This window comes from Crotalus tigris, unplaced genomic scaffold (assembly GCF_016545835.1).
Source record: "Crotalus tigris isolate CLP2741 ecotype Arizona unplaced genomic scaffold, ASM1654583v1 scf7180000017546.9332058, whole genome shotgun sequence".
NCBI classification, from domain to species: domain Eukaryota; kingdom Metazoa; phylum Chordata; class Lepidosauria; order Squamata; family Viperidae; genus Crotalus; species Crotalus tigris.
Window position 1 is genome coordinate 2,616,198 of NW_024096465.1, and position 15,968 is coordinate 2,632,165.

At 38.3% G+C, this 15,968-nt stretch overlaps 1 long non-coding RNA gene across 2 annotated transcripts; it reads left to right on the forward strand.

Annotated features, from left to right (window-relative positions):
- Nucleotides 1-122: 122 nt before the first annotated feature.
- LOC120304428 lies at nt 123-15,699 on the forward strand. Of its 2 annotated transcripts, XR_005555717.1 has the most exons (4): nt 123-253; nt 11,888-11,938; nt 12,349-12,467; nt 15,468-15,699. It is a non-coding gene; the product is annotated as an uncharacterized LOC120304428 (long non-coding RNA). The 2 variants fall into 2 exon arrangements; XR_005555716.1 differs by lacking the exon at nt 12,349-12,467.
- Nucleotides 15,700-15,968: the final 269 nt, after the last annotated feature.

The following is a 15,968-nucleotide window of genomic DNA, read 5'->3' on the forward strand; positions in this document are numbered from 1 at the left end:
CTGAGGGGAGGCGCTCCGTGCCGCTGTCAGTCAGGGCGCGCTCGGCCCTCTTTCCTCCCCGAGCGGCCACCGCCACAGAAGCCGCCTCCCTCGCTTGCCAAGGGTGCAGCGAGGCGGCCCTCTCTGGAGCCGAGGCGCGCGCTTTGCTCCTGCCGCTTGCGGGCTGGTCGTGGCGGCTCAGCCCAGGGTGCCACGTGAAACGGGTCCTGCAAGAAAGCTGAACGGATTCTGGCCACCCGCTCCAAGAGAAGTTGTGAGAAGGCTCGCTCATAACGTTGGGAGGAAAAAATGGATGTGGGAGGGGAAAAAAAAAAAGCAAATGCTGCAATCTAGTGCCAAGCTAGCTATGACGGGATATTAGTGTAACAGGTTCTTTGCCAGCGTGTGAGTGTGTGCAAGAGAGAGAAAGCATATTCATGTGCTATGTATGCATATTTAATGGAGGAATAGCATGGGGGATGTGAAACCTTCCCACAGTTCAAACCTTTTGGTTTCTTCCTCTCTTGATATACATTATCTACCAACGGGATGTCTCGTTTGTCACTTCTAGATAAGCAATGTGGAGAAATTTAAGGCTATTCCTCTAAAATATCTTTCAGCTTTAAGAGGGGCTCAAGATATTCTAAATCAATTTTTAAAAAGTACAATTTTAATACCACGGGTTCCTATTTAAATGTAAGCTTAAATATAACTTACATAGCCAGGTAACCCCTAAACAGGTGACATTTATTGCAGAATGGGTTTTGAGGTCTGGAAATCTCTGATTGTAGGGAGGAAAGTGTACAACAAAGGTCAGAAAACTTGAGGAGGTTGCGTGAAATGCTAAGAATGTGTTGAAGATAATCCCATTCAGTGGCTGTCATTATGGAGTTTCATATCTACTAAACACCTGTCATAGAAGCTGCAGAGAATCATAAAATACCCATTTATATAAATAAAGTGATAAGACTGTTTCTTGTTACCTTTTAGCATCTTTGGGAGGCAACAGGAAAGGAGAAGGCAAATGATAGACTCCCCCTTATGTATTTGCATGACACATGCCTCAGATTGCCCTCTATTACAACTATGCAAAGTATTCAAAGTAATGCTCTGTAAAATGCCCTTCCTCAAAGGATTGAGGCAGCCATTTCCTTTGGCAGATTCAGCATAGCTGCTTCATGGTCTTTCCTAGGTTCTCTGCACATCTGATGCACAGACAGCATTTCCCCTCAGACTGCCAGCAAAACAAAGCAGCTGTTCATACCCACAGTGGTAACAACCTAGAAAATCCTCAAAGCAGCATCACAGAGATTTGCCTCAACAGATTGAGGAGGATTTTCATTGCACCACCAAGTTTTGTAAATCACCCTTTGAATGCTTTGCATAGTGTTACTTCCTACCACTTTTCTTTGTCATGTTTGAAACATACTGACATAGCAGCTGTCCTAAACTAAGGATGCTTATGTGGTTTCTATGATTCAAGAGGAAGTATCACCTTAATATCACACCAGATCTGATAGGTGTTACTTTCCCATACTTTATGTTGTATATTATTCTTTCCCTGAAGTACCAAAGAGCCCAAGCATTCTGTGACTGTTCATTTGTTGTCTCCATTCCTATTAAGGAGGGGTGTATATCTTCCCCACACTAACATTCTTTCAGGCCACTGAATACCCTCAACTATCTGTCTTATACTTTCAGAGACAGTTATAGACAGTCCTGACTAAGATGTGTGAGAAACTTTCTCTGGGTATCTTTATGCCCATGTATATAATTTTTTTAAAGTTTTTTTTTTGTCTTCCTGCCTTTATCTCACCATTCCATATATATTCCAAAACTTCATTCCTTGTTGATTAACTTTTTTTTCCAGAACTGTTGTTCACTTTTTCTCCAGTTTCCCTGAATAACAATCCTTGTTTGGTTAATTACTTGCAACCTACCCCTCTCCCCAAATCAAAGTTATAGTGCTAAACCCCATTCCTGGGTGTCTCCTGGCCTACAAAAGAGCCTAGTACAGATACTGTGGCTATCTAATTAGAACAGGGGTTTTCAAACTTGATCCTTTTATGACTTGTGGACTTCAACTCCCAGTGTGCCTGGCTGAGGAATTCTGGGAGTTGAAGTCCATAACTCATAAAAGGGCCAAGTATGGATCTGTGAATTAGAGAGAACAATTTAGAAATGCATACTTGTTGGAGACTGATGGTTTCCTTTGCAAGATGTCAGCTTAACCCTTTTTTAAAAAAAAAAAATAAAGGTGAGACATGAATTATCACAGACACTAAGAAAGATTTCACAAGCTCATTGCCTTCCCCTTATCTGCAAAAAAAATGAGAAAGAACAACCACATTGTGCAAGAGAGTATATTTCTTTTGCAGTTAAGCCATAATATATTTGGGGTTTATTAAATATGATTTTGAGCACATAATTTATTTTGAAAACAAGCAAAGATTATATACTGTATACTTATAATTGACCATTACCATAATGAACTAAGAATCTATCTGTCCAACTGAATTCAATAATTCTTTCTTCCAACTAAGCATGTATCATGCAAAGCAACTTAATGTAGGCATGCTGAATTCAGCATAAGATATATCCTTTCAATAATCACATTAACATAATGAAGATGGGATTTAAAAGGCCTACAATGGACAAAGGAAAGGGAAGAGTGCTGAAATAGTTGAAAAGTGTTTGCTCAACTCTAGTTCTAGTGTTATCCAGAGCCGATATATGGTTCATATTAAATTTTCTCAGATGAATGCAGCCATGACATAGTTATTTTAAATCACTGTAGCCTAAAGGAAACCTTGGTAATAAGTTCTATAACATCGTTATATAGGAGAAAAAAAGAATTGGATTTCCAATCCTGTATTTTATGATTGCATTTTTCACCAATGACAAAGCATGCAGACAAGCACACAAACCTAATTTAAACCCCTATATTTACAGACTAGTATAGGAAATATTGGAATTTCATACTTATATCCTTATAAAATTAACATACTTTGCCATTTAATCAAAAATGTTATCATAAATTTTCAGAATGTTAAATTTCAGCTTAACATCTATTTCTTTATGTCAGAGATATGATTTTTGAATTGTTGAGTTATTCAAATTATTTAATCATTTCTGCATTCAAAGACAGTTTATATATTGCAAACAAAAATATTAGTGAAGAAAAATGCACTTCTCTGTCCCCGTCAGGAATTGTATCTCTGGTTCCACCTTAAAGAATGATTCTCTCACGCTCCTCATAGTCACCATACAGGGTGGCTAAATGCTGTAGGCCTCCTGTTCTTATAAAGCTAGGGGAAAGAAAAATACGTTTTTATATATTTCTAATCTATCTTTCCACATAAATTCTAAGCCATCTTCTAATCTGAACATTTAAAAATAGATCATTGTGTAATAAATAAACAGGCAAAAAAATCCCTCCTGCCTGAAGCCATTATTAAAGGGTCTTAAGTACTTTCACAAAAATAGAAATCCTACTAAGGTGTTGGAGATATCAAATTAATATCAGTAAATACCTGTTATTGTAAATGCAGTGAGCATTTCCTGTTGATCTGAGAACACCAGGTTTCCTGCTCTATATGAAGGATTTAGGCTCCAAAGAATTTGCTTTTGAGAGATGGAATCAGTATTTCCAAATCAGGCCCAATTTTGGCTGCATTTATTCTGGGGTCATCTGTTTCTGGAGCTGAAAAGGGGAAGCTGAAGAGTCACGTCTTTCATAGTCTTGCTATAAATAAAAAGGTGTAGGAGAAGGGCAGACTGAGCTAGAAGGCAGAGTTAAACATGTCATAAGTTTGGAATCATTGCATTTCCAAAAGAGACCCACATCCAGCCTCCTTGAATTCCATTGCCCTTTATCTAGTGTCAGTTTAGCTTTGATCTTTAGTTGATTAGATTCTTGTATATAGGTGCTTTGAACTCAATGAATACTCATGGTTAATTGTTCCTGACAAAAGATTCCTGAATAAGAATCCCCCGGAATCAAAATCACAATGAAAATCTCTGAACATAGGAAACTTATGAAAAAGATACTCATTGTCAATATTGGCAGACTTAGGTTTTGTTACAGTTCTGACTACACAACAACTGAAACAAGAATGACAAGTGATTATCAATCTCAATGGATCGTTGCAAGGAAGACAACTGGGCTGATTATACGTCTCAGCTATTCAGTGTCTTCTCCACATGGCCTAAATCAGAAGAAGACAAGATCATAGGGTCAGGAGCAATATTACTTAAAGAGAATGGGAAGGAAATGTGTGTCCAGCAGCAGCAACAATTGACAGTCAGCACATAAGCAGCCAGGAGCCTAAGGGAAGGCAAAGCAAGTAGAAGGTAATTTCCTGCTCTTGACAAGAGCCCTAACCACAGTGAAAGGATGTTCTCACTTTGTCACGTTTGCCCAATTTTATCTTCTCCTTTCTTCCCATACTTGGATTTCCCCAAATTTCCCAATCTGCCATCTTACAGACACACAATGCTTCCCCTTCTATGCTTTGCTAGTCTTAATTGTCCTTGAAATTGCAAAATCCTCATATAAGTTCACATTGATAAAAACCCTACATTGCCTATGAACTATCATCAGTCCAAAAGTTGCAATGGCTGAATGTTGTGAAAGTTGCAGTGCTAACTGGAGGTTGCCAATTTAAAGAAAGCTGCTCAGTTGCAGGCTAGTCAAAAATAACACTGTGCTGTCAACAACAGCATCTTTTTCAAAAACAACTCATCTCCTACACACCGAACCATTAGCTTGCCCAATGCAGACACAGAAGGTATTAAATCACTGCAAATCTATTTGCAAAAAATTAATAGAAAGCTCCACAGCTGCACTGAAACAATACAAAGCAAAATGTCTATGTATGCAGACAAAGATTTATATAGTTGCCCTCCAACAAGAATACAAATTGAGGAAATTAAGTAATAATTAATCATCAAAGATGCGTAAACCTTTCATTGGATAAGAAAAATGCATGCAAAATATACAGTGTGATGGTTTGTACCATAGCAACCGCTGATCTGGCCAAACTATAAATAGCATAAATTATATTTTGTTACAGATAAAGAAAATTCCTTTGAACTGGCTAATAAATTAAAGATTATTGGTAATAATATTGCCAGATGCTATTCAAAAGAACTGTCAAATTTACTTAAATCATAATATTACCATGTTACCAACTGATTTCATTTACTTTGGTAAAACACATTTTCAGTTGCATTTAGAAAATGTAACCTTGGCAACAGCATTATATTTTTGGATCTTTGACTATATTCTGTTTATTGTATTCAACTGACTGCAAGATGTTAATCCAGGGCCCTCAAAATCAAAGCTTTAAGTACCCAGCAAAAGAAAAGAAAAAAAAAAAACCTAAGACCAAGAAAATGCTATTAATTTTTCATAATATATTTGATCCATTAAAAATTAAAATCAGATTGATAGGTTTTTCAGTTCTGCAGCAACAAATGAACATTTGGAATCACTTGACAGTGAAGTATAAATTTAATAAGTAAATAAATTAAACATTTACTGTTTATCCACACTTTTTCCAAAGATTATATATTAAAACACATATTATGGATTTTGTTCTGATGGAACCTAAATTTGTGGATAGATAAACATGTTAATGCCTTTATCTAAAGAACATTTAGTTTTAATCCTATTTATTTTACATAATTTTAAACATGCTATCTTTTATGACCTATTGTATGCCTATTTTACTTGTTCAGTGTTGAATGTTATATATGTATAGTTTGTAGGTCCTTCCGATACAAATAAAGATAAAAATGAATCTCTACAGATGCCATCCAATGGTGCACAGCCACGACTAGACTGCATACTGTATTTACTACCTTGGACTAGGGATAGAGCAATATTGATCCAGACATTTTGATGCCAGACTCTGGCACAATAAAATAACGTGAGGATATATTTTTCAGAAAAATCCCACTAAAAATAGCTGTCAAAAACAATCTGATTCTTTTTAAAATTTGTAGCTATATGGTCATAGGCTAAAAAACAAAATTAAAATACAAAATACTCAATGTTCCATTCAAAGTAGAGCAAAGTAGTAAAAGTCCATGAAATCAAATGGATCTGTGTCTGATTTGATAGACTTCTACTTTTCAAAATAGAAAAAAGTTATACAAGCTTTATGCCTTTTTAAAAAAGAAATCCTTTTTTAAATTTTATTTTGTAGTTTTTAACAAAATGATGATACTTTTAGTTCCAGGGTAAACGTCTAACAAGGTTTGGGAGAACATATTCTGCTTTTCAAAAATTTGCAGCAATATGTGAAAAGTTAATCCTCAGAGTTGTGAACTCAACCAGCAAATATATTCTTGAAGCAAAAGATGTTTTCTGTTTCTAGAGGGAACATATTATACTATTTCAGCTTTTGAGCCTGATGAAATAGTCACATTTTAATGGATTTCTTAAAAACCAGGAGAGAGGGGGCTATTTGAATATCCAGAGGAATATTGCTCCACAAAGGGGGACAGCAACCAAGAAGGATGATAATTTTCTGGTTATTAGCGAATAAAAAAACTATACAAGGAATAAGTTATCTATTTTTCTGATAAACTTGATACTTGTCTGCATCTGTGGTGACACTGAAGAGTAATGATGAGGAAATTTAAAAGTCTGTAACTCTTCTTCCCTGGTGCCTATAGGAGTTTTGTAGATTTCTCTGTATACAAAGGATAAACTATAGGTTTTATAGGTTTCACTAGGAATTGGTAATGATTCTTCGTGTTCATATTTGGACTTTATGCAAGGCAGAGATATTTATTTAAAACATACTTCTGAGGTATATCTCAAGGATAATTCCCTGGAGAAGAGGAAGGTAAGCCAAGGTTGGTATCTCTGAAATGCCATTGGCTGCTGCACAAGAAATAAAGACATACAGTATGAACATACAGTACATTCAAGAGACAGGACACTCATGACCATACATTGATATAAAAAGTATACCACCAGATCATCAACAAGTGTAAATGAGCATTCAAAAAGCATATGTTAGTAGGACACTGTGATACTACTATTACTACTACTACTACTACTACTAATAATAATAATAATAATAATAATAATAATATTGGAAGGGACCTTGGAGGTCATCTAGTCCAACTCCTTGCTCAGGCAGGAAACCCTACACCATTTCAGACAAATGGCTATCCAGTCTCTTCTTAAAAACTTCCAGTGTTGGAGCATTCACCGCTTCTGGAGGCAGGTTGTTCCATTGGTTAATTGTTCTAACTGTCAGGAAGTTTCTCCTTAGTTCCAGGTTGCCTCTCTCCTTGATCAGTATAGACCTGTATTCTGAGAAGGGGCTGCACATATGCTGCCATCATCTTTGGTGTTCCTGACAAGCAGAAGGGGAGTAAGTTGACCCTTGATGTGTGAAAATGATTGCTACTCTGTTTCTGTTGATATAATCTTTTCCTCAATGGTGTTCCAAAATCCCAGAACCCAATTACAGTAATGATAAAAAAACCCTGCCCCCATGGAAAAAAATATATCCTTTGGTAAAAGAAACACACTGATAGACGTTTCTAATCATGCAACTGATGCAGACTTATTTATAGCTGCATTTTAAAATATATTCAAGCTAACTGGCTGAATATGCCTTTCGATACAGGTTAGACTGCAATGCTTAGTTTAAATTGGATTCAGAACTCAACTGGATTGTAAGTCCTTCCTCTTGAAATTGTTGCAATTCCCCACACTGCAATGCCTGGCTTCATTTCTCTGCCATGGATCTTACTGAAGAGCTTGGAAAAAGAACTGCATAGAGGTGATTACTGTGTAAAATGGTAATGTCCATTTTTTGACAAAATGGCATATAAGCAACTCAGAAGGTAGTTTATTTTTCCATCTAAAGTGATGTGTCTCTGAAACTTTGCTAGGATCAGAAAATTTATACAGATGACAACAAAGCCTACACAGCAGTGGTTCTCAACCTTTTTAATGCTGCGACCCCCAACCGATCGTAAGTCGAAGACTACTCAACCGGTTGTAAGTCGAAGACTATTCAACTGGTGCAGCACTATTTGCAGAATGGGACTTTTGGCGGGCTCAGCAGGGCAGAGACAGCCTGGACAATTCAGGAGAGTCTATTCTATTGGCTTTCAAAAGCCAATAGAATAAAAGGGAGTAGCACAGCTAAGGAAAAGGGGGGAAAAATGGTGGACTGCGTTGTTTGGTGACCCCCGTGAAATGGTCGTTCGACTCCAAATGGGGTCCCGACCCACAGGTTGAGAACCACTGCTACACAGGTTCTGGGTGGAATAGCTTTAACTACAGTATACAGTAGTTTAGCCTATGTAGTACCGGTAAACATACAAAGATGCAAAACAGGAAAGAAAGAATAAACGTTCACTCCCAGAGACTGCTTCTATTACTACTACAAAAAAAAAAAAAAAAACAACCCTACTGTACTTTCCTTCCTGTTATTTCAGAAGATTAAAATGATCAGAAATAGGATATGGTATGTTAAGCACCACAGGTTTTATAATTTTCACTTAAGTATAGTGCTTTGGTGGTGCTGACTTGCATTTGCAGACTGATGATATGAACAGTTCTCTGAAATAAATTGTATACTGTCACTTTTTAAAGTCTTTGCATTCTCAGTAATTGCAAAAATTTGCTCGGTGCAGAGTTCTTCATAATACAAAATCAGTGAAACATTGATTGTCATTAGCATTGGCTTTGGAACAATTTGTAGGAAATAAACTAGAACTAGAAATGTTTCAACTGAAAAAAATCTGCAATTTCTAGAATAGTCTTAAGAGCATAGCTTTCAAGGTACTAATGCTTTCTCTTGTATATTAAGCACTTTTTTCATTTTTATAGCAATGTATATTAGTCCATCTCTGCATCCTCAGAATAGGCTGGGATAACATGTCCTGCGCTTCAGCAACTGGCCCTACTAATAGAAATTCTAGGAGTTGTAATCCCAACTATATATCAAAAATGATTCTGGCACAAAGCTGTTGGGAGCAAATTTGGGTCTCTCTTCTCAATGGCATGGCAAGACAAATGCAACATTTTTCCCCCTCAGGGGAAAAATATTTCCGATTAAGGAGGCTATACCTGTTTTCTAAAATGGACATAGAGGTTCTTTCATCTTCATTTAATTTCCACACAAGTAGAAATTACTACTGCAGCACAGTTTATAATGGTATGTGGCTATTTGCAGAGAACCAGTTTCATCCCCAAAGCTTCATGAATGACTATATGCCAATTGAATTTATTGTAAATTACACTGGGCAAAAGCTTTGGGAAGGGAACTGATTAAAACAAACAAAAACAAATAGTTCTTATCTGTCTATTTGAAAAGTCAGAATCCGTGTGAGGGGATCTGGTTAGACTAGTGCAGATGCTTGTAAACACAAAAAAATGGAATATCAAAATGAAGTCATGTTTTCTTCAGAATCCATGATAGTTTAAACTGGAGCTTGTGTCTAAGGGGATCAAATATTATCAGTGTGGTATGCACAACCCACTTTCCCTTATGCTCTCAGAAAAAAAGAGACATAGGCGTTACATTATGTCATGCCCTCAAGGATGAGATATACATTCTGATAATGCTTCTAGATATCCCTGTAATATTTGAGTGCCAGGAGCTAAACAGCTTCTAAAGCTAATGCACTGTTTATAATAATCTAAAATGAGAAGGTCACCAAGTTCAATTCCAGCTAGAAGGTTGGAACTCATAACAACTGGCTACCTACATCTGAAGAGTCCCAATAAAGACAAAACCAATCACACAGTTCTTGCCTCCTGGTGGTCAGTGCAACTAAGGTCACCCAAGAATATGCTCTAGGGCAGGGGTAGGCAACCTCGGCTCTTTTATGACTCATGGACTTCAACTCCCAGAATTCCTGAGTCAGCTAGGCTAGGCTGACTCAGGAATTCTGGGAGTTGAAGTCCATGAGTCATAAAAGAGCCGAGGTTGCCTATCCCTGCTCTAGGGCTAGCCATGGGTGTCAAACTGCCAGGCCGCGGGCTGGATATGTCATGCAGAAGCCACGCCCACCCCAGTTCCGGCAAGGAGAAAAAAGTTGTGATACATCACAACACATCACGTGATGTGGCGAGTTTGACAACCCTGCTCTAGGCCAACAGCAGTGGAAAAGTACTGTTAATTTTTAGATTAAAGGTGAAGGTAGGACAGGATGCAGTGCTCAATCAGCTCCAATCCCCAATCTAGTCACCTGAGCTCAACTGGATATTTGAGGAAGTCTGCTTCTAGGCTTTGATTCATCCATAGTATCAGCATTCCACCTCCTTGTTATCTATTCATTCATTAGTCTATTCATTCATTTATTATGTTTATTTGATTTATATTCTGCCAGTAGTAAAAGGACAAAGGAGTTCTGCTTTCCTTTTCCTTCCAGCAGCAGCCTGCTTTTGTCACTTAGTCAACTGAGCATAAGAATAAGAAAATAAGTAAATGTTGGAGATGGAGGTAGATCTGGGTGGCAAAGAGGCTGAGCAGGACTAGAGAAGGACAGAATCCAAAGAGAGAAAAAGCTGGGTCAGAAAAAGTAGGAATCAGGACAAAGAGAAGGTGACTACCCAGCAGAAGAGGAAGAAAAGACCAGCTTTAAAAATGTTATTTTTATCCCCATCCCATAATTGTTTTCATTTGCAAACTTTTCAGGCATATTTTAAAAATCAGAATTAATTTTAAAATTAACTGTGCTTTATAGTCTATAAATAACTTGATAAGCATTACATGCATATAATTACTCTTTCATGTTGCTAATGTGATTTTTTAGCCTCAGTGTTGTAAATACAATATTGTTGACCAAAATTCAGTCTGGTTTCACAGCACAACGATACAATGACTCCTTCACACCTTTTGGACTTTAAACCTGCAGTGCAGCCAGGATCAGAATTGTAGTCCTGTATCTCTTTTATCTCTTTTACAATTGCATGCAAAGGTTCAGGCAATCCAGGCCACTTTGTGTACTTCGATGAATCCTGAAGTTGAACAAAAGCTGACACAACTTCTTTGATTGATTGATGATTGATTGATTGATCAACCTTGATCAATCTCTTAGTGACCACATACCAGTAGGTAGATTTTCTTCATGACAAGACACATCCTCTACATCAGTGGTTCTCAACCTTTTTAATGCTGCGACCCCCAACTGGTCATAAGTCGAGGACTAAACCGGTCGTAAGTCGAGGACTTTCCCTGCCCGGAAGCACCACACATGCGTGGTGCCGCCCCCTGCACCGGCCGAGGCATAGCTGGCAAGCGGCAGAGACGGAGCAGGCTGACCACCGGCTGGGCCACCAGCTGGCCCAGCCCAAGGGAGGTAACGCACCCGCCAGAAAAGGGAAAAAAATGGCAGACAGCCTTGCTTGGCGACCCCCGTGAAATGGTCGATCGACCCCAAATGGGGTCACGACCCATAGGTTGAGAACCGCTGCTCTACATAATACAATGCTAAATGTGACAGCTTTTTGCAAATTTGAATGCATGCTTACTATTTACGGCACAGCTGCTTCCTGATTCAGCATAAGAAAATAGTGGTTTTGGCAGATGCAGATGTTTGGATGCTCTTTTTGATGAGCGCTTTGTAACTTTTCCTTTGGCAAAAATAAAAGCTTCCAAATGCTTCCTGAGCCAGCTAAGTGTTTTCTGTTCCTGCTTTTGGAACTCTAACCAGCTTTTTTTCCCTGAAGATATCTTTGAGCTGTGAAACATCCTTAAATCTTCATACATACACTGCAAAGCTTGAGATTTTACTTGGAGACATTTATGAATGTTTTAGGACTATAAAATAGTTCCAGAGTCTTTCTTTCCTGTAAGTACTTCAAGGGTGATTTTAGAGTTATGCTTCTGATCACTGTCTTGTTGAAATATCCAATATCTTTTAGGTTTCCATTCTTCATTGGCTTTGGGACATGATCTTCGAGAGGTTGGAACAGGTAATTCTTGACTTACTGTACATCTGGTTCCTCAGCGATTGTTTGAAGTTACAACTGACCCTGAAAAAAAGTATTTGTGACCCCAATCTGATAGTTGGGCCCCCTCTTACTGTCACAGGACCATTTATGGCCATTTGCAATCTTCTACAATCACCTGACTGGCACTTCCGGGTTTCAGCAAAACCACACCCATAGAGAACCATCAGTTTGCTTAACAACTACCCTGGCTACTTTATTGCCACCACATTCAATGACCACCACAAAAGAAGTTGTAAAATTGGGTTGGTCATGTGACTGACTTGTTTTACAAACATTATGACATACAAGCATAATGGGCAGGCTCCATTATGGTCACCTGTCAAGGACTACCCAGATTTAATTCCATTTTATTCTTCTTTCCTCTTGTACAGTATAACATTTCCTGTACCATTGGCTGCCACACAACCTCAAAAGAACCACTCCAGGCCTAATGATTGGCAAGGTTCTTTTCTTCAAATGTTTCCCTCCTTTTTCTCCAGATGTAGCTTATGTGAGTATGGCTGTGCTGTTGAGTTGAATTTTTGTTTCATTGGCCCACAGCACTTCATTGCAAATCATTTCAGGCTTATCAAGGTTTCCTTCTGCATGCAGGCCATCCTTGACTTAACGACCACAACTGAGCTCAAAATTTCTGTTGTAAGACATATGTTAAGTGAGTTTTGTCCCATTTTACAACCTTTCTTGCCACAGTTGTTAAGTGAATCACTGCAGCTGATTAATCAATAACCTGGTTATTAAATGAATCTGGCTTCCCCATTGACTTTGCTTATCAGAAGGTCGCAAAAGGGGATCACATGACCTTTGAACACAGCAATGGTCATAAGTATGAACCAGTTGCCAAGCATCTGAAATTTGATCACATGACCATGGGGATGCTGCAACGTTTGCAAGTGTGACAAAACGGTCATAAGTCACTTTTTTCATTGCCGTTGTAACTTTGAACCGTCACTAAATGAATTGTTGTAAGACGAGGACTTCCTGTATTGTCTGATGAAGTCAGACAACTCCCTCATGCAGATCACATTTGGATAAGCAATGCTCAACTGTAATGCAGCACTGTAGATACATGCTATTCTAGTGCCAGCTGAGTTTTTTAATCAGTTCATTTGCCATGATTTGTGGGTTGATCACGTAACTTTCAAGTAGCTCTTAATAGAGATTTGTCTCAGTTTTCCAGATCATTGCCGTGGTGCCCACTAAAAGGAAGAGCTTGCTATTGTTCAGAAGTAAAACCTGCAGTGGTGGGATTCAGCCAGGCCGCACCAGTTCGGCAGAACCGGTAGCTAATTTTTTGTTGCCCAGGCCCAGAAGGGACTTATGGAAGCGGCATCCATGCAGAGAACCTGTAGTTCACATATTTGAATCCCATCACTGAAAACATGACATGGTGTAATTGAGGTCTGCCATATCAGAGAAAACTCTGACTTTGAACCAAAAAGCACCCCCATCACTCACAGTGGCCTGCCCTCCAATGCCACAGGCAGCCAGGGTGCTTCCACAGTTGAAGTAAAGTGTTCTTTTTTTCCCCAAGTGCATTTCACTTGTCCTTAAACTCTCTGTTAGAAAGACTGGCTTCCCACCACATCCCCTGCTTCCCAGCAACCACAAGAAAATGGATAGAAAATGACTTTAGATGAGAGTGACGCAAGCTGTGTTAACCGTCCCTTATAAGGGCTTGAAACAGTTTAAAATCCAATAGTGTGGGAGGACTCACTATTTCTGACACTGTTAACACTCAGTGGCTTATTTCAGCTCTGCTAAGTACAAGAGTTATTAATATGCAGTTACTAAAGTCAAAGCTCTCTTTAAGCTGTTCCAAAGTGGTGCCAAAAACTAGGACAAAGTACGTTGTTGTAGTAGGATGGTAGCCCTGTTGCTTGGGGCAGCTGCTGGAGTAACTTTCAGTCCCTCTGATAAGGCTATTTCTGGGTCAAAGTTTCTTTCTTGGTGGAAAGAAGACTTCAGATAGTCAGATTACTGTATTACTAGAAAACAGACTATTATATGGGTTTGCTTTGTTAGTATTCGCTGTCAACTATAATAAGTTAACACATGGAGAAATTTGTTTAGTAAGAAGTTAATACTGGTGGTAGTGATACCACCACGAAGGAAGACTTTCTTGTTTCCCTCTAAACTATTTTACTTGAAAATTTAATGTGAAGTGAAAAATGAGATGTACATCTTTGGTATGGGTGAAAATGACAGGCGCTGAAATAACATATTGCATTTCTTAGAGAATATTTTAGAATTTCAACACCTGAGATGAGCAACATTTTGTGGTCAGATGTTATAGTGAACATTAGGAGAGAAATGCAAGGATTATAGTGAGGAGATCAATGATGCAAAGTAGTCAGAGGGAAAATTTGGGAAGTTTTAGAGAAAACAAGGATTTTCCCAGGTTTTCTTTATCTTATATTTTAAAACTACTTTAAGACTATTTTAGAGCTTCAGAACAGTTTTCGTGCTTTATTTCACTCGAAGCGGCAGGAAACCACGCCAACTTTGAGCATCTCAGACAAAACTTCAGGTGCAAGGGAATGTAGGTTGGCCATCCCTTCAGTGTATAGTTTAACCAAAAAAATATTTTCCCTTATTTTTCACCTACAAAAATATAACTTCCAAATCCACATATTTTTTCTAAAATACATTTTCAGAATATTATACTACTATTATTCTATTGTCACTGAAAAAAATATTCTCTCTCTACTTCTTACAACCAGGAATATGTTGAATATGAATATTTCTTGACATAGTAGAAGTTGACTTCTTTCATTCTGTTAACTTAAAACTTTGTAAAAAAGAAAGAAAGAAAGAAAGAAGTTGACTCCTTTCATTCTGTTAACTTACAATTTTGTATTCTGTCCTAAAACTTTTTAAAGCTTTGCACCCACCCACCCCAACCCCCCACCCCCATCCCACAAAGAAATAGAAAGTTCTACTGTGTCTGTAGAATAGTCTGATGTTTGCCAGAGGGCTGAACTGGTCATTTTGGGGAAATACGTTTTTTTGGACAGATCTTATGAAACCAGGACAGAAGGTCTTGCATAGTTACTGTATGGTTTCTATTAGCTTGGGCAGCATTACAGGGATGGCTAATTCAATTCACATGGCCCATCAAAGTCACCATTCTTCTTCAAAATATTTTAAAGTTTGTTTAATATGTATTCAATTTATTTACTTTTGTGCTGTGGGAATCCCTGGGTTCCAGAACCGTTTATGCTAGGATAGTTTCAGCTGGCTTCAGTGCTGCTTCAGACTATATTATCTCCTAAGGAAGCTGATAATGATTATTTTTACTAATCACAATAATACTTTCCTGAAATATCTATCAATCCAAAAGAACTGGTTTGTGTCTCTGTCGTTGTGAGATTCGTGATATTAGCTATTCTTTTGATAAAAACCTGCCTTGTACTTATAAATCTGTTTGCACAGCGAAGTCCCAAAGGTACTTTTTCAAGAAGCAACTGAACTTTCTTTGTTTTTTCTCGAGGACTTTCCACTCTGGAAGACTGCTGATTTGAAAGAGGAGTCAAAGAGGGCATCTACATTAAGATTGAATAGGCTTCTCCCAACAGAGGGCGAGTGATTCAACACCACCCATCTCCTGTTTACAACATAGTCCTTTCAGCAGTTCCAAGAAAGTTCCACATCCATTTGCACTATTCAGGTGACCCTGCAAGCACAGATAAACCCCCAAGTGGCCTCAACGACTCTCAGAAAGAGTGCTAACGACCAGATGACTCAAGAAATATAAATCCTTCCACTCTCTATCATTCAATTAGAACTGAAGAAGCTTCTTGGATGAGAAGCAAAACATCTTCAAGAAAAAACAAAGAAAGTCCAATTGCCTCTTGAAAAAGCACCTTTGGAACAACCATGACCTGGATGACTGAGAATCTTCATAGACATTTTGCCCAGTGAAAATTATTCTTTCTTAAAGGCCACCCTGGAGCCCATGAGGAGGCTGCGGTAAACTCTGACCTCTTTGTCA